A 20,150-nucleotide genomic window follows, 5' to 3' on the forward strand; every position below is an offset into this window, starting at 1 on the left:
GGTGTGATTTTTGAAATGGTGTTAGAGGGGGATAAAGTAGAAACATAAAATGTGATTTTGGAAGAATATGGGGATATTAAAATATGTTACCATATAACCAATCCTTATCCTCACATGGTTGTCATAGTGGGTCTAATGGTTATAATATTGGGTCAGGCCCATTTGTATTGGAAGGAAATAAAGTGGGTGTGAGATGGAGACTGAAGTTGAAAGTGTAGGCCTCATAACAATAACTTGTGCAACACTATGAAAGACAAATATAAGAATAACTTGCATGGGGTGGGCAAGAAAACAAAATGGTATTTTCATTCCATATAAACAACATGAATATGATAGAAGTTTATAGACAAAAGTAGGGACAGTAGAACCTATTAATAATAACAAAGGTTGTGAAGGTCATAATGGATAAAGAAAAAAAAAATATAATCATGATTCAGGGGAAAATGACACTATATATGTTTCAAGGGAACTTAAAGATAAATATGGAATTTTGTTTGAAAGGTAATGAGGGGTCTTATCATGAGACTTAGAGATTTGAAATTGTGTCTCAGCAATGCCTCAACTATGGGTCCCTCTAGTTCTTCTAGTGAAAACTTAAAAAGAGGAATAGGAAAAAATTAAGATCAATTATGGATTCTTTTAGAAATGTCTTATATAATGAAATTATCAACAATTGTAAAAAAAAGTGTTTTGGATTAGGAATGAAGATGTGGAAGCTAAAAATATGTGGGAAATTGGCAAAAGAAAAATTTGGGGGTTACCACATTTTTACTTAATGATGACGAGATCTTGAATAACTTGATGAATATGGAAACAAGGGATCACATAGAAGGCTAAGGGAAGGACAATAATAGTTTAGAAGGGAAACATGGTAGTCTTCCATGAAGATAATATCTTCCAATGTTAAGCGGTTAGGGGGACTACACCAAATGGAAGAAAATTAAAACAAAATGTTATAAAATAAAAGGTGGAAATTATTTGTATTGAAGGAAACAAAGAAAGTCACGACAAGTGAAAGTATTAGTCATACTTTGTCAAGTGATTGAGTGGTTACAAGGGTCGGTTGTCAATACCTTTGGTGGCATGTTATGCCTTTGGAGTAAAAGCTTATTGGAGGTCACAAATTCTTTTACAGCTCAAGGCTACTTGGGTGTCGAGGGGTTCATGAAGGAAATGGTAAATGGGTGGCTCTGGTTAATATTTATTGTTTTTGTCACATGGAATAGAAGAAAAGAATTTGGGTTGAGTTAAGAATGAAAAAAAAAAGAATAGTAACATAAGCCTGTAATATATCATAGGTAGTTTCAACAACTTAGGAAGTCAACATGAGAGAAACGGTGAACATTCAAGGGAGTATGAAAGTGGTGAAAAGAGGATTTTCATTTTATTTATTGAAGGTATATAATTGTTGGATATTCCTCTGGTAGGGAGAAAATTCCCTTGGTTTAGGCCAAATTGGAGAGCAAAGAGTAGAATTGACAGATTTTAGGTAACAAAGAGGTGGCTAGAAATATGGCATGGTTCTATACATTATGTCTTAGATAGAAATATCTTTGATCATTTTTCTCTCATTATGAAAAATAAGGTTTTAGATTGAGACCCTAAAACTTTTAGAGTGCTTGATTATTAGCATAACGATAAAAGTTGAGGAGAGCTTGTTAATAACACTTGGAAGGGGATGGATATACATGGTTAGGGGGCTTATGTGTATTGAAGGAGAAGCTTAATGGGTAAAAAAAAAAGCTATAAAAGTGAAATAAAGAACACTTTGAAAACATTAACAAAAAGTATGAAGGTGTTTCTATAGAGATGAACCTTCTAGATATTAAGAAGGAAGATGAGAAGTGGACCAGCGAAGAGAAAAATAGGAGAATGGAGCTCCAAGGGTCATTTTGGAATGCATTATACAACTATGAATTGTTTGAGGCAAAAAACAAGAACAATATGGTTAAAGGAAGGGAATGGTAATACAAAATTTTTCCATTCTTTGGTTAATTAGAGAAGACAGAAAAACTATATAATTAAAAGGTCTTATATTAATAATGAGTGTGTGGAGGAACCTAAAATGGTGAAGGGAAAAAGTTCAAGATTATTTTTTTCAAAAGAGGTTTTGTAAAGAGAGATGGGATAGGCCAAAGTTGGTTGGAATCATTTTCAAATAAATTTCTCAATAAAAAAATGTATGATGATTTCCAAGTTTGAGGAAACAAAAGTAAAATTGGCAATGTGAGATTGTGGAAGTTTAAAGAGCCCGAGACTCGATGGTTTTAATTTCAAATTTATCAAGTCTTATTGGGATACCTTGAAATAGGATATCATGGGTTTTTTGGGTTAATTTCATGAGAGAGGAGTAGTCCCTAGCGGTTGTAATTCATCTTTCATTAATCTTACTCCAAAGGTGGATGATCCTATGCATTTGGAAAAAAAATTGATTGATTTCTATCGTGGGTTGTATGTACAAAATTGTGGAAAATGTGTTTTTATATCAAGAAGAAACATTCTCCATAGTATTCTTATTGCAAATGAAGTAGTGGATGAAACAAAAAGAAGGAAAAATAAGTGTTTGTTCTTCAAGGTAGATTATGAAAGTACATATGATTCTGTGAATTGGTATTTCCTTTGGTATATGGTCTATAGACTTAGGTTTGACTCAAAATGGGTTGGGTGGATGAAAGCTTGTTTATTCTTTAGCTCAGTGTCAGTTTTGGTTAATAGAAGCCCTACTAATGAGTTTCCTTTAACAAAGACCCTTATCAAGGAGACCTTTTGGTCCTTTTTTTACTATTGTGGCAAAATGACTAAGTGGGTTGATGAAACTAGCCAAAACTTTGAATTTGTTCAATAGGTTTAAAGCCAACAATAATAATTTAGAGGTTAAATATGTTGATGATACGATCTTCATTGGAAAAGCATCCTTTAGTATGTCATTAAGAACATTCTTAATTACTTTAGGGACAGTTAGGATTGATAGGTGTTTAGTTGAAATGGGTGAATTTGCTTAATTGTAAAACAATGAGCATTACTTTTTTATACGTAGAAATTCCTATTGGGACATATCCTAGTTAGGGTGGAGTCTACATGGGCCTATTATTGACAAGTTCAAGAGAAAGCTTAGCTCTTGGAAGCATAAAGATCTTTCCTTTGCAAGAAGGATTAGTCTCATTAACTTTGTGTTATCTTCCTTACCCTTTTTCTGCATCTCCTTTTGTAATTTGTCAAATAAGGTTTTGAAGGTAATTGTGTCTTTTCAACAAAAATTTTTGTGCAAGGACAAGGAGGGGAGGAAAATAATTTTATGGGATAATTGGAAGAAGGTGCTCCAAAAAAACTTAAAAGGGTAGGTATTAAGGATATTGGACATTTTAATGTAGCTTTACGCTACAAATGAAGGTGGAATCTTTTTCACCATTAAGGGGAACTTTGGGGTGAAATTTTAGACTCTAAGTGTGGTGGATGGAGATGGGTTATGGTAAGAAGGATGAAGTAGATCCACATCTACTTGATAGGGATCTTAAGGTAGGTTGTCGTGGAAGTAATAATATTAAGTGGTTTGAAATTGTAGTAAAGTGGAAAGTAGGGGATGGTAAAGGACAATTGGGCAGGTGAGCAACGATATGAAAAAATAATATTTTAGGTTTTTCTTTGTGTCTAAACAACAACAAAGTTTTGTTGGTGACATGGTAGGCAGAGAATGACCAATGGACGTGAAAACCTCTTAGAGGCATAACCTATTCCAATCAGAAGTGACATTATCAAATTGAATTGGAAGAAAAAAATTAGAAACTTAAGTATTCAAAAGAAAAAGAAATATTGTTGTGAATGGTTAAAGAATAACTATGGTGTTTACATGATAAGTTCTGCATATTGAGCTACTTTTGATGGGATTAATGACAACTCATGTGAGCAAGTGGTTTTTTCTTTGAGAAAGATGAAAATTCCTCCCAATGTTTTATTCCTTTTTTGAAGAGATTTTATTAATCAGCTACTAACAAAAGATGGTTTAATAAGAAGAAATGTGTCTCTAATGGACGGGGATAGTTTGTGTCCATTTTGCAATTCATGTGTTGAAATAGTTTGCCATATCCTTTTTCATGGCCTTTATCTGACTATATCTAGAAGTTTTTCTATCGATGGACGTCCATTATTACAGTTCTACCAAATGATGGGAAACAATATAGTGGTGATCCTAACGATGTCAACAAACTTATGGTCAGAACATTAGCACTAGAAGGAAAACTTAGGCCACTCTTACTCCCTTAGTCTTGATTGAAGGGCTTGTTTTAATATTCCTAAAAGTTTCACATCGCTTATGAATCGTAGTTAAGAGTACTTTATAAACAGCTTCCTCCTTATCTTATTGAGGCGCCTATTCGAGGCCAAAATTGTGATGGTCCAATGAGTGTCAAAATAGATAATATCTCAAAAGTGGTGATCCTAACGATGTCAACAAACTTACGGTCAGAACATTAGCATTAAAAGGAAGGCCTAGGCCACTCTTACCCCTTAGTTTTGACTAGGGGGCCTTGTTCTAATATGCCTAAATGTCTCACATCACTAAGAAATTGATGCTAAGGATAGTTTATAAACATTCTTTTTCCTTAACCTATCAAGGCGCCTTTTTAAGGAAAAAATCGTGATAGCCAAACAAGTGTCAAAGGAAACAATACCTCGAAAATGATGATCCTAATGATGCCAACAGACTTATGATTGGAACAATACTCAATGTTCTAATTTACGTTCTACACCTTATTATCATCTTCCAAACATCTTCTCCCTACTAACCTTCGTATACCTTTGTTGGAGTATCACCACCGTCGTACATTGTCATTGGCCACCATATATTGGTGTTGAAGTATTGTGATCATCGTACACATTGTCAAAGTGTCACAACGAACGTACACCATGTCGGAGCATAAAAAAGCCTCACATTATCTTCAAAGTATCATTGACCACTGTACAACCTTGTTTGAAAGTCGTTGACTATACACCCTTGTTGAAGCCTTGCGACCACCGAATGGTCATTGTTTCACTAATAGATTCCATTCTCTCAATTCCATAACAAAGCTTAGCAAAGCTCAAAGAATTTGAGCTTGTAAGTTCCCCACAACCACAATCCAATACCCATTAGGTAACGGCCCGCCATGGTCTCTACACTCAGTGGATCGCACTACTATTAGTGAACTAAGAGAAATATTAAGCTAGATAACTCATACATACAGGTATATATAAAAATAACTAAGTTTCTGAAAATAAAACATCATATATGTACAGTCATCCCAAAAATAATATGACCCTAGTGTTGGTCAAGCACAGACAAAACCATTACCCAAAATGGTAACTCTAACACGAGGATCAAACTCCCCATCTCGCAACGGTCACCCCAACTCCAAGCTAGTCCCGACCTGCTCCCATACAAGGTATGATCATCGCAGTCCATCCACATGGAAACAGAAGGGTAAGCTAGAGTTCAAAAATCAATCATACAAGTATAGAACAATAATCTATACTACACAATCATCCAACTATCAATCATATTCATAGAGTCACACCATACACTCTATCCAATACTACTCATGCATAAAATACAATCCACGAATCATGAAGTCAAACACCACACTTCATCATATTAATAATCATGCAATAAATGCATCTCATGACAGATATCAATGCATATCAATCATCTAATGCATCGTCACGCATACACCTAGGAGATCTCCCTAACAACAGAGTTGTATAAGTGACATTCCATCCTACTGAAACCACCCCAACCGTTTTCACGCCCAATGCGCCCGTTCGGTCACAGCTAAACAGGATATAATCCTCACTCAGGTTTACTCGGATGATGTCACTTACACAATTAGAAGTCCAGATCCACCGTCAGGTATAGCACAGCTAGGTACGGGCTTACCACAACCTTGGCATGCATAACCAAGTCAATTGTGGAGTTCGCCCACCGACAATCCGCAAAGATCCACGCACCTTCCCGAGTACTTGGTTAAGGGAATAACCCTCGACCTCATACCCCGCTCCAACACTAACTAAGGACTTAGAGGAGACTCACCTAACCCAGTGGCCTACTTGAGCACCACTCTCCCAAATCCAGTGGCCTACCTGAGCACCACTCTCATATATCAGTGGCCTATCCAAGCACCAATCTCAAGAGACTCTATGTGAGCTCTTCCAGTTCGAAAATAATTTTCCTCTCCTCAAGTCCTAGGCTAGACTAATGCCATAAGGCATCACATGCAATTATTCATCACACATCATACATGGTCTGCCCACCATCATGATCAACAATCATACACATGTCATAAGACATCACATGCAATAATGCATCATACATCATACATGGTCTACCCACCATTATGATCAATAATCGTACCCATATGAACATATACACATGTCATATCATATTCAAACATTCATACGTATCATCACAAAGCATACATATGAATCACACCTCACCATACATCATATATCATACATACACGATCTAAAACTTGAACTTTAAACATGCATAAGCATCAATTTAAATCAATTATTTATAAACATATTCACGCTCGGCGTAGTCAGCTCGCGCCTGGCCTATCACCAACCCGAGAGCTCTAAGCTCTTCCATGCCCGGCGCGCTCAACCTGCGCCCGACCTAAATCCCAGTCAGAGAGTTCAAAAACTCTTATCCAAACCAACAAATCCAGCCACATGCAAACACAAAAACACAATGCATAGGCTCATACAACTTAAATAAACTTAGATCTCACATGCATCCAACCTATGCATCAAAATCATCAAAATTCTCCTTTTTCTCAAAACTCGAAAAATGAGATTTTCCTTAATCCATTTATGGATTCTCAACATTCATGCTTCAATTGAGTTTCTAAACTCACATGCAACCTAAACAACAAACATTCTAGCTTCCTTCACCTAAAGATTGGCTCAAAATAGCCAATAACTGAGAAGAAGTAAAATTCCCTTCCGAAGCTCAACCCGGAACTTCAATCCTCCCAAAGCAAGCTTCCTAATCTGAATTTCAAGAAAAGACAGAAGGCATTAGTGATCTAGAGGAGAAAAGGAATCATACAGAGAAATTTGGGAAAGAAAGGAGCTCACAGACCCAGAGTCCTTCTCTCTAAAACTTCTCTCTAAAAACCTCAGTTTCTCCTCAACCACACAACCCCTATTTATAGAAGTTCAGAAGTGGCTAGAACGGCCTGTTCCAAATCCGGAACGGCCTGTTCTGCACCCCTTCATCACGTACAAATATCACATGTAGAACGGCCCGTTCTGAAACCAGAACAGCTCGTTGTGGGACTCATCCAGAATGGCCCGTTCTCCATCCAAAATGGCCCGTAATCCCCTCCAAAATGGCCCGTAATCCATCCAGAACGGCCCGTTCTCAACTACGATTTACAGGTCAATTTAGTAGTTTGGAACGGCCCATTCCAGATTGGGAACGGCCCGTTCTGGGCTACTAAATCACCCATATTGGGCTTTTTGGCCTTCTGAAACAACTTGCTACCTTACAATATCCCCCAACAAACAGGAAATTTCGTCCCCGAAAATAGGCTTACCTAAAAAGAGAAATGGATATTGTTCCTTGAACTGACTCTCCACCTCCCAGGTAACCTCACTAGTAGCTGTATCCCAAAGAATCTTCACCAAGCTGATAAACTTGCCACGAAGCTCCTTCAACTTGTGATCAACCACAGCTACCAGTCTCTTCTCATAAGTCAAGTTCTCTCTAACTTGCACCTCATCCATCTCTACCACTTGACTCGGGTCTCTGATGTACTTCCTCAACTGTGAAACGTGAAACACATGCTCTCCCTCTTCAAACTCTAGAGGTCTGCTCCTCCTATCAGCTAGGACTTTTGTCGGCTCTGGGTAACCCTCAATGTTTCCTGAATCTATCTCACTATCTGGACCAACCACTACTGACTCACCCTCCTGATACCAACATAATGGAGTCCTACACCTCCTGCCATACAAAGCCTCAAAACGCGCCATGCCAATACTCGAGTGATAACTATTATTGTAGGTGAACTCTACCAATGGTAACACCTCCTCCCAACTACTCAGATGATCCAACACAGAAGCTTTCAAGAGATCCTCCAGTGACTGAATTGTCCTCCCCGACTGACCATCTGTCTGTGGATGATAAGTGGAGCTCAACCTCAACCTCGTCCCCAAAGCCTGATGCAGAGTCTGCCAACCTGGAAGTAAACCTTGGATCTCTGTCAGAAATAATACTGGAAGGCACTCCATGCAACCGTACTATCTCTCTGATATACAACTGTGCAAGCCTCTCCAATGACCACCTCTTGACAGGAAAAAAGTGCACACACTTTGTCAACCTATCAACAATCACCCAGATAAAGTCACTGTTCCTAGCTGTCCTAGGCAACCCAACCACAAAGTCCTTAGTGACACTATCACACTTCCACTCGGGAATCTCCATCAGCACTAAGCTTAAAATCAGCTGCCCTCTCGGTACCAAGCAATCCCAAAATCCTCAACAACTCTGGATCCTGTAATTGCTTAGTTCCCACCTGTCTCAAGAACTCGTTAGTTATGGTGATCATACCACAACTAATGTGATCTTGAACAACCTTCACCTCTAGTCTCAAATCTCTGAACTGCTCAATCAGCTCCAACTCCCTAATCATCATAGCCGACATATGAATGGATTTCCTAATCAATACATCTGCTACCACACTCGCCTTCCCAAAATGATACATCAACTGGAAATCAAAGTCTTTTAGGATTTCCATCCACCTCCTATGCCTCATATTCAAATCCTTCTGATCAAACAGGTACTTTAAACTCTTGTGATCACTGAATCTCGCACCATACAAATAGTGCCTCCACGACTTCAAGGCAAACACCACAATTGCAAGCTCCAAATCATGAGTGGGATAGTTCCTCTCATGAGTCTTAAGTTGCCTTGAAACATATGTCACTACTCTCCCTACATCAACACACCGCCCAACCCCTAGTGAGAAGCATCACAGAACACTTCAAAATACTCACCAGTGTCAGGTAACACCAAAACTGGAGAAGTAGTCAATCACCCTTTCAATTCCTGAAAACTCTGCTCACAAGCGTCCATCCAAACAAAAGGTTGATCCTTCCGAGTCAGTTAAGTCAAAGGCATTACTATTCGAGAGAAACCCTCTATGAATCTCTGATAGTAACCCGCTAACCCAACAAAACTCTTAATCTTCATAACAGTCCTCGGACGCTCCCACTAAATCACAGCCTCCATCTTGGTTAGATCCACTGCAATCCCCTCTACTGATATTACATGCCCCAAAAACCTCTCCTCAGACAACCAAAACTCACACTTGGACAGCTTGGCATACAACTACCTCTCCCTCAGCACCTCTAAAACCAACCTCAGATGCTCACGGTTATCCTCCAAAGATCTAGAATACACCAATATATCATCAATGAAGACCACCACAAACCTGTCCAAGAATGACCTGAAAATCCTGTTCATGTTATCCATGAACACTGTTGGAGCATTAGTGACACTGAAACGCATCACTACGTACTCACAGTGACCATACCTAGTCGTGAGAGCATTCTTTGGTATGTCACTCTCATTTACCCTGATCTGATGGTATCCGGATCTCAAATCAATATTCAAAAATATCGAAGCTCCCCTCAGCTGATCCATCAAATCATCAATCCTCGGAAATGGATACTTATTCTTTATCGTTAACTTATTCAGTTGTCGATAATCAACACACAAACGGGCCCGACCATCCTTCTTCTTCACTAACAATACCGGAGCACCCCAAGGAGAAACACTGGGCCTCACCATCTGTTTCTCCAACAAATACTCGATCTATTTCTTCAACTCTACCAACTCAGCTGGAGCCATCCTATAAGGAGCCACTGATACCGGTCTTGCATCCAGTACCAGATCAATGCTAAACACAACATCACGCATAAGTGGCAATCCCGACACATCATCTGGGAACACCTCAAGAAACTCACTGATAATCCCAATCCTAGTGATGGCCCTCTTCGTCTCAACACTCAAAATGGAAAACAACATGAAACACTCAGCTTCATCTCTCATCAACTACTCAGCCTGACCCGCTGACAACAACACCTCATCCTCCAACTGAGGAAATACCAACTCTCTTCGAGCACAATCTATAAGGATGTGATGGGCAGATAACCAATCCATCCCTAAAATTATGTCAATATCTACCATGAGCAACACAATCAGGTTCACTCGGAACCTCCTACCAAACACCTCTATCGGGCATCTCACACACATCTCCAATGTCACCAAAGAAATTGAAGCCGGAGTAGATACATACAAATCAATGTGCAATGCAGACACCGACAACCCAATCTCCCCACACAATCAACAGAAATAAATGAATGTGTGGCACCAGAATCAAACAGGAACAAAATATCCTCACCTGTTGCCTTTCCCTTCCTCTTCACCAAATATGATAAAGTGAAAGTCTCTACACTTGATAAACCAAACACTCTCCCCGCAACCGTAGGCCTAACTAGCCTCGGGGCACTCCCAGATGGAGTCGGTGGCATCTGACAATCTCTAGAAATGTGGCCTGGCTTGCCACATCTAACAAAAACATTCCCGAATGGGAACAATCTCTAACCATGTGGGCTTCTCCACATCTATAACATTGCACCGACTGTGCTCCACCCTGAGGAGTAGCAGGACGAGGTCCCCTACTAATAGCTCCTCTCTGAGACTGAACAGGCCTGTCATAGGGTCCCCTCTACTGGTCTCTTGTCCTAGATCCAGATGATCCCTCCTGAAATCTAGCAGCCTTGCCGCTGCTACCACCACCTTCCAATCTCTCAACAGTCTTTGCCTTCTCAACCAAGGCAAGAAACTCCACTATGGACATAGAGACTATGACCCCCCTTCAGCACATGCCTCAACCCCTTCTGTAAAATTTCTAGATCTCCAAGCCTCAATTATGACCTGAGAGTAAAAATGAGTCAATTTCTCAAACCTCATAGCATACTCTGAAACAGACATGCTCCCCTGCTGCAGTCTCACGAACTCTACCTCCTTAGCGTATCTAACGCTATCTGGGAAATACTTCTCCAAAAAGACCCCCCTGAAGCAATCCCAATCAACAGGTACACCCTTACTCTCTAACATCTGTTTGTTGTCTCTCCACCAGTACTCAGCCTCGCCCGCCAGTATACATACTGCATAGGCCAACTTCCTCTCCTCAGAAGATCCCAAAACACTGAAGATCTTCTCCATCTCACATAACCACTAATCTGCCACATCAAGATTTGAATCCCCCCTTAAACTGAGAAGGCTAACATCTCCTGAACTCTGCTAAATCTCTCCAATCCTGAGAGACCATCGGTCTAGCTGCCTCAACCGCAGCTCTACCCGCCTCCATCTAAGCAAAGTGAGCACTTTGCTGCTGCATCACCATGGCCATCATCTCCACAGCCCTAGCGATCTGATCAAAATAAGGCCTCACCATACTAAAAGAATTCAAACATTCTTTTACTAACACTTCACCACTACAACTCACCAAAATTGACACATATCAGAGATATGACACAACAGAAACCTAGAAGGATCACTCCCCACAGAGTATCCCAAAAGACTCGACCAGCTCTGATACCATAAAAGTGTAACGACCCGCCATGGTCTCTACACTTAGTGGATCGCACTACTACTAGTGAACTAAGAGAAATATTAAGCTGGATAACTCTTACATACAGGTATATATAAAAATAACTAAGTTTCTGAAAATAAAACACCATATATGTACAGTCATCCAAAAAATAATATGACCCTAGTGTCGGTCAAGCACAGACAAAACCATTACCTAAAATGGTAACTCTAACACGAGGATCAAACTCCCCGTCTCGCAGCAGTCACCCTAACTCTAAGCTAGGCCTGACCTGCTCACATACAAGGTATGATCATTGTAGTCCATCCACACGGAAACAAAAAGGTAAGCTAGTGTTCAAAAATCAATCATACAAGTATAGACCAATAATCTATATTATACAATCATCCAACTATCAATCATATTCATAGAGTCACACCATACACTCTATCCAATACTACTCATGCATAAAATACAATCCACCAATCATGAAGTCAAACACCACACTTCATCATATTAATAATCATGCAATAAATGCATCTCATGACAGATATCAATGCATATCAATCATCTAATGTGTCGTCACGCATACACCTAGGAGATCTCCCTAACAACAGAGTTGTATAAGTGACATTCCATCCTACTGAAACCATCCCAACCGTTTCACGCCCAATGCGCCCGCTCGGTCACAGCTAAACAGGATATAATCCTCACTCGGGTTTACTCGGATGATGTCACTTACACAATTGGAAGTCCAGATCCTTCGTCAGGTATAGCACAGTTGGGTACGGGCTTACCATGACCTTGGCATGCATAACCAAGTCAATTGTGGAGTTCGCCCACCGACTATCTGCAAGGATCCACGCACCTTCCCGAGTACTTGGTTAAGGGAATAACCCTCGACCTCATACCCCGCTCCAACACTAGCTAAGGACTTAGAGGAGACTCACCCAACCCAGTGGCCTACCTGAGCACCACTCTCCCAAATCCAGTGGCCTACCTGAGCACCACTCTCATATATCAGTGGCTTATCCAAGCACCACTCTCAAGAGACTCTATGTGAGCTCTTCCAGTTCGAAAATATTTTTCCTCTCCTCAAGTCCTAGGCTAGACTCATGCCATAAGGCATCACATGCAATTATTCATCACACATCATACATGGTCTGCCCACCATCATGATCAACAATCATACACACGTCATAAGACATCACATGCAATAATGCATCATACATCATACATGGTCTACCCACCATTATGATCAATAATCATACCCATATGAACATATACACATGTCATATCATATTCAAACATTCATACGTATCATCACAAAGCATACATATGAATCACACCTCACCATACATCATATATCATACATACATGATCTAAAACTTCAACTTTAAACATGCATAAGCATCAATTTAAATCAATTATTGATAAACATATTCACGCTCGGTGCAGTCAACTCGCGCCTGGCCTAACACCGACCCGAGAGCTCTAAGCTCTTCCACGCCCGGCGCGCTCAACCTGCGCCTTCAAAAACTCTTATCCAAACCAACAAATCCAGCCACATGCAAACACAAAAACACAATGCATAGGCTCCATACAACTTAAATAAACTTAGATCTCACATGCATCCAACCTATGCATCAAAATCATCAAAATCCTCCTTTTTCTCAAAACTCGAAAAATGAGATTTTCCTTAATCCATTTATGGATTCTCAACATTCATGCTTCAATTGAGTTTCTAAACTAACATGCAACCTAAACAACAAACATTCTAGCTTCCCTCACCTGAAGATTGGCTCAAAATAGCCAATAACTGAGAAGAAGTAGAATTCCCTTCCAAAGCTCTACCCGGAACTTTAATCCTCCCAAAGCAAGCTTTCTAATCTGAATTTCAAGAAAAGACAGAAGGCATTAGTGATCTAGAGGAGAAAAGGAATCATACAGAGAAATTTGGGAGAGAAAGGAACTCACAGACCCAGAGTCCTTCTCTCTAAAACTTCTCTCTAAAAACCTCATTTTCTCCTCAACCACACAATCCCTATTTATAGAAGTTTAGAAGTGGCCAAAATGGCCTGTTCCGAATCCGGAACGGCCCATTCTGCACCCCTTCATCACGTACAAAAATCACATGCAGAATGGCCCGTTCTGAAACCAGAACAGCTCGTTGTGGGACTCATCCAGAATGGCCCGTTCTCCATCCAGAACGGCCCGTAGTCCCTCCAGAACGGCCCGTACGCCATCCAGAACGGCCCGTTCTCAACTATGATTTACAGGTCAATTTAGTAGTTTGGAACGGCCCGTTCCAGATTGGGAACGGCCCGTTCTGGGCTACTAAATCACCCATATTGGACTTTTGGGCCTTCTGAAACAACTTGCTACGTTACACATTAAGCGAAGGTGAAACATCGTGTGTCAATGGTTCCAAAAAGTATGATTTGTCGCCACGTAATACCTAATTTCGTGAAACAAGAAATACAAAAATTGTGATTCTCTTTGCTAGCCATCACATAGGAAGTCCTTTGATGGCGATAGATCTAGTGGTGGAGGGGTTCCATGGTGGAAATAGTTATGGTGGAAGAACTCTGCAATAGCAACAAATTTGGTGGAAAGAAGAATTCTATAGGGTGCAAACAGGGAGTGATAGTGGTGGCTAGAGACAACCAAGGAAGGAGAAGAATAGGGGCAAAGGAAGGCAAGGAGAACAATGTCGAAGGAGTTATGAAGATGATAATAGAGAAGCAAAATTAGAGAAGAGGACGGGGGAGGGTACACTATATTAGATAGAAAATAAATTAATCTAAGGGTCATTATTTGTGGTGCACCATGGACTACAAGAAGGAGTGATCCATCCTAGAATTCATCTTATTTGACTTAGATAAATACAACATAACCATTATGTTTAGATGGGTTTTTTCTTATGTGGTTATTGCATACAAGTTTAAGTTCTCTTTATACCTTTATGTGGTTATTGCATACAAGATTAAGATACTTTGTGTCTCTATATATATTTTATTTAAATAAAAAGTAACTCATCTATTGGACTAATTCATCTACTAATATGGATAATATATTTTTTACACTAAAATTTAATATTTATAATTATTTTTCTTACTGTATTGGTATATTCATCAATAAATATGGTGAAAATTTAGTTTGATTTTATACTTCTTCTACCCTTGCAAAGGGTTGATGAAGATATGGTATTTTTATATTCAATCACCTTATACCAACTGTAGTAGACAACATTGATAGCCAAAACTGGGAGCCTTAATGTAGACCCTTGCTTCCCACCTCCTCAATGGATTTGCTATCCACAATATATCCCGTGTGCACACCTTATGAAACCAATAGAAGTTTGTAAGACTAAATAAAATAATCAATGGATAAAAGGTCTAGTAATTTAGAAGTTTTTCAACCCAACTTTAGATATATCATGCAAAATGTTGATGACACTATTTTCCCAATTTTGTTGTGTGGTGGAAATAGAGATAAAATTTGATGGTGCTAGGTCTATTATCAATCAATAGTGTCCTAATTGAGATGGGGTGATGTGATTCTCTAAAGGCAGTTCAAGTCACAAAATACTAAAAATAAAATCATATGCTTCGAAGGCTAAGATGATTTTTCTTCAAAACAAAACTTGATTAAAAATAAATCCTTAATTGAAGAAAGACCTCATGCTTTATAATGAAAAAAGAAAAAGAAATAAAACTGCAAAGAAATTAACCAAAGTGTTGGAACAACGCGAAAGAGAAAGGTACATTAGAAAAATCATGCATGGCCTAATTCATATCATTGTCCTCTACAAGAACAAAGGCATTTTCTGACCATGAAAAATATTCATTGTATAATTGCAAGAGATGATGGTTGAATTAATTTGTAGCTAAGCGGTTGCTAATATTTGTGAAGTAGTGGAGCAGTTGAATAGTACTTGATAAAATAAAATTACAAACACAAGTTAATAAATAGGAGATAAAATACAATAAAAAAATTAACTCAATGTTTAAAATTGATAACTTATTAATTGATTCCTTTTCCTCTAAATCCTTCCATCTAAAAGAAAATAAATAGGAGATAAAAATAGATTATTAACGTCATCATTTAGAGAATTTGATTACTTCATCTACATGATATACAAATTTTAAATTTTCTAATTTTCAAAAATATTACCTAAATAAAACCTTAAAGACTAGAAGATTATATATTCTTTCTATTTTTTTTTTCTAGAAATACTTTAGAAGTTTTTCTTCATCCATTCTTTGAGAATTGCAAGCAAAGACCAAACTAAAATGTTTAACGATTAATAAATCAAGATGGTGATTAACGAACTGAATAAATCAAGAATAAATCAAATTACTTCGAAAAAAATATAACAAATCAAGTCATTGACCAACTCAACCATTAACTTTTAATCAGATCTAATAATGAATTCATCTAAATCTAATCTAACTCAATTACTTACACCTTCTTATTAAAATCTTCTTATTAAAATGTGTACATGTAAATTTTAACATGTATCCAAATATATTATAAGTAGCTACCTTAAGCCATGGGCCACATGGCTAGGTCCGGCTCAAAACAATTTCATATATTAGAAGTTAACAAATAACAATTGGAACGCAATCTACGCATCCCACGACAAAGTACAAATTGACAAATTCAGAGTATTACAAAACATTAGGCATATATAATGGACTTATTATTTATAATAACTTTTTATGATTGATTTGCTTACACCTATGCAACTTCTTGTCGTTCTATATTGTTAGTTATTACTACTTAAAACAGTTCGAACTGTTGGGAAGTGTAAATACAACCTGTATACATTATATATGATAGAATCAAATATTTTCTATATATAAAAGATTCAGTTACCTGATTTACTAATTTATTAAAATTAAAAAAAAAGTAGTTAGTTTAATTGATAGTAATATATTTGTTATATATATATATATATATATATATATATATATATATATATATATATATGTAAAATTACACTAATACTACTTCACTCCCTTAATTAGTATCTATATATTTTTTAACCGATTAAAATATGTCTTATATTATTTCTTTCTCCTAATATATACTTTAATTTAAAAGTAACTAATATAGAGGACAATGTGGATTAAGTCTTATATAAAAGAATAAACAATTATTTCAACTTAAATTTTATAAATAGATATATAGATACTATCAATTAAGATTAAATTTGTGTTCAAAATGTCAGGTTAAAATTCGTAAATCAAATTATATATATATATATATATATATATATATATATAATAAAAAGTAAGAAAACTTAACTAATATGATTATGAGAAATATAAATTATATTTTTATTAAAATAAGTTTGATCATTGATCTTATTCAAATTTATAGTTTTTATTTCTCACGATAATCAAATGTAGTTTTTCTTCCTCAGTCTCTGAATATAAAATAAAGGGTTAGAAGAAATTGAAAAAACAACTCTAGCCTATATAAAATTGAAAATAAGCTTGTAATTAAGTCAAAATCCAAAGTCACTATTGAATTGTTTGACGTGTCTAGAGGGCAGTGGGCATAGTAAATATATAATATTGATAGCTGCCGGTGTTTTGTTGACCGAAGAATTCAATAATGTTATTTTGGAGTCTGTACCATAATTTTAAATTTTTTTTTTTTTTTTTTTTTTTGCATTCTTGCATTCTTGCATGATTATTTGACCAAAACTTGTGAACTTAAAATAATTTCTTTGTGGGTATTTGATGTTGTGTATTTTACTCGTATTTTAGCACTTTAATTCACAAGAATTCATAGCATAATCATGCATATCTTTCATGTTTTTAATAAATTTTTATATCATTTTCCTATTTTATGCTTTTCTTGGTATGTGTTGTGTTTTCTCTAAGCAGGATCAAGATTTAAGAATTAAAGAGGAAATGCTGAGCTACAGGGAAAATCACGGCCGTGATTCTAAATCACGCCCGTGATTCACCAGGGACAATCACGGCCGTGATTCTAAATCACGCCCGTGATTCACCAGAGAAAATCACGGTCGTGATTCCCAATCACACCCGTGAACGCCACTGACCCTTCATAGATGTGCTCCAGAGAAGATCACGGTCGTGATTCTCAGTCACGGCCGTGATTCACTTCGCGTCCCAGCTGTTTAAGTTTTATGTTTTTATTTTTTATTTTATCTTTGTAATTTTTATCTTGGTAGTTTTACCTTTTTACCCTTTTAGGTTATAAATTAGATTAGGTTAGCCTAGAACGGGGTGGTTTTTCGGAGACAGTCTTTTAGTTTTCGACACTTGGAGAAGGTTGCGCGCCGGTGCCATCGACTCTAAGGTTTACTTTTCTTTTATTCTTTTCTTCTTGGAGAACTACTATGAACTCCTGTGAGTAGTTTCCCTTTTTCTGGGATCAGGGCTTAGCCTCTGAGAACCTCTTTATTAATGCATTATTCAGTTTCTTAATTTTATTCCAATTCTTGATCTGTTCTTTTATATTTTATATATGAACTTTAATATTATTGTTTTCATAATAACATTAATTAAGGATGAACTGAGAGGAGAACTTGATTATAATTATGATAAATAATTAATCTTAATTTTCATAATCATAGATAATTAGGGATGAACTGAGAGGAGAACCTAATTATCGGAACCTAAAGGAATAGACTTGAGTGTTAAATCACGAGAGTAGATTTAAGCTTTCGAGGAGCAATAGATTAACAAAGATCTTAACGGGTTTAATTGAACGTAATTACCACGAGAGTAGGGATTAATTTTAATTAAACACGTCCTCGTAGCCTGAGAAGGTGCAAGGATTAAATTAGGTTAAGACTACCTTCAAGATGGAATAGAATTAATTAATGAAAATAATAATTCAATAATGTTGGAACTCTTTGTGCGAACCCTAGATTCCCGGAAATCTCCTTATCTTATCTTAAAGTTTTATCTTATTCATTAATTGCATTACTATCTCTTTTACCATGAAATCTGATCTTATCATATCAAAACAGAAATTCCATCTGTTTTAAAATTCAAATTAAAATACTAGTAATTCTAGGTCAAACACGTAGTCCCTGTGATTCGATATTTATTACTTGACGACAACCGTACACTTGCGGTTTTTCACACATCAAGTTTTTGGCGCCGTTGCCGGGGACTACGTCTCTTGATTTAAATTACAATTATTTTAATTCGAATTTAATTTAAAAAAAAAATTTAAATTAAATTAAATTAAATAAATAAATAATTTATTTTTTTTAGTGTTTACTTCTCCAATTCAGATTTCACGGGTCACTTTCTTTTTTTTTTGCAGTGCTTTAGGGTTAATGCAAAAGAGATCTCTACGTCTTGGGAAACCAACACCACTTGATCCTGAGATTGAAAGAACTCTCCTGAGAAGGAAAAGAAACCTTTCTAGAGAATTTGCCATGGCTGCACAACGAGATAATTTACCGCTTCGGGATTACTCTGCACCCATAGCTCGTGGGATACCTGGAGGGGAGATGCAAACTGGAGCTACTGTACCAGCTTCTCTGGTGAATATGCTCAAACAGAACACCTTTGGAGGACTACCATCAGAAGATCCTAATGACCACTTAGAGGGGTTCTTGGAAATCTGTGAGACCCAGCAATTTGATGATGAAGTTTCTGATGGAATGCGACTCCGCTTATTCTCACTCACCTTGAGAGATAAGGCAAAGGTGTGGCTAAGAACAGTGCCTAGAGAAAAGATAGCAACTTGGGAATTATGTGAAAGAGCTTTTCTAGAGAAATTCTTTCCTCCTTCTAAAACTAAAGAATTGAGGAAGAAAATCACTAATTTCCAACAAGGCACTGGAGAGACTATTTATGAAGCATGGGAGCGGTTCAAGGGATATCTTCAAGCATGCCCACAACATGGCTTCAACCGTTGGCTTACCATCCAATTTTTCTTTGAAGGATTGGACCAACAAAGCACCATGATATTAGACTCAGCAGCTGGAGGATCTTTCATGGGGAAACCTATTAATGACTGCATGATTATTTTGGAAAATGTAGCCTCAAATCACAGCCAATACAGTGAAAGAGAAGTCACAGCAAGGAAAGGAACTCCGGGGCGATATGAAGTGAACAATATTGAGTTACTCTTAGCAAAATTTGATACTCTTAATCAAAGGTTAGACAAGATGGAAAAAGCTAAGGTTAATTCAGTGGCTACAAATCAAGTATGTGACCTTTGTAGGGAACAAGGGCACACTGCAGTAGATTGTACCTCAATTTTTACTGGAGAAGAAGAAGATACTACTGAACAAGTGGCAGCTTCTCATAATTTCTATGACACTCCTCGAAGAGAGAAGAGTAATCCATATTCCAACACATACAACCCTGGTTGGAAGAATCATCCTAACTTTTCTTGGAAGAATAACCCAGTTCAAGGAAGTAGCAGTCAGCAACCTAATTTCCGTCCGCCCAATCACTTCATTAATGGGCAAGGAAATCCAGTACAGACACCCTCAATTCAACAAAGTGTTTC

The 20,150-nt window shown here is 37.5% G+C and overlaps 1 non-coding gene across 1 annotated transcript; it reads right to left on the reverse strand.

Annotated features, from left to right (window-relative positions):
* Positions 1-19,434: 19,434 nt before the first annotated feature.
* Positions 19,435-19,541, reverse strand: LOC145953981 (small nucleolar RNA R71). The gene has a single exon (XR_014431193.1). It is a non-coding gene; the product is annotated as a small nucleolar RNA R71 (small nucleolar RNA).
* Positions 19,542-20,150: the final 609 nt, after the last annotated feature.

This window comes from Cajanus cajan, chromosome 1, assembly GCF_000230855.2.
Source record: "Cajanus cajan strain Asha chromosome 1, NIPB_CcT2T_4, whole genome shotgun sequence".
In the NCBI taxonomy this organism is placed as follows: Eukaryota; Viridiplantae; Streptophyta; class Magnoliopsida; order Fabales; family Fabaceae; genus Cajanus; species Cajanus cajan.